Raw genomic sequence first — 655 nt, forward strand, 5'->3', positions numbered from 1 at the left:
CTAACCCTATTACAGGGGCTGAGTCACTGGCTTACTGGGGCTCTTTCATACCGTCCCTAGGAAGGGTGCGTCACTTGAGTGGGTTGAGTCACTGATGTGATCTTCCTGTCTGGGTTGGCGCCCCCCCTTGGGTTGTGCCGTGCCGGAGATCTTTGTGGGCTATACTCGGCCTTGTCTCAGGATGGTAAGTTGGTGATTGAAGATATCCCTCTAGTGGTGTGGGGGCTGTGCTTTGGCAAAGTGGGTGGGGTTATATCCTTCCTGTTTGGCCCTGTCAGGGGGTGTCCTCGGATGGGGCCACAGTGTCTCCTGACCCCTCCTGTCTCAGCCTCTAGTATTTATGCTGCAGTAGTTTATATGTCGGGGGCTAGGGTCAGTTTGTTATATCTGGAGTACTTCTCATGTCCTATTCGGTGTCCTGTGTGAATTTAAGTGTGCTCTCTCTAATTATCTTTCTCTCTTTCTTTCTCTCTCTCGGAGGACCTGAACCCTAGGACCATGCCTCAGGACTACCTGACATGATGACTCCTTGTTGTCCCCAGTCCACCTGGCCGTGCTGCTGCTCCAGTTTCAACTGTTCTGCCTTATTATTAATGGACCATGCTGGTAATTTATTAACATTTGAACATCTTGGCCATGTTCTGTTATAATCTCC

This window comes from Oncorhynchus nerka, linkage group LG8 (genome assembly GCF_034236695.1).
Source record: "Oncorhynchus nerka isolate Pitt River linkage group LG8, Oner_Uvic_2.0, whole genome shotgun sequence".
Classification (NCBI taxonomy): Eukaryota; Metazoa; Chordata; class Actinopteri; order Salmoniformes; family Salmonidae; genus Oncorhynchus; species Oncorhynchus nerka.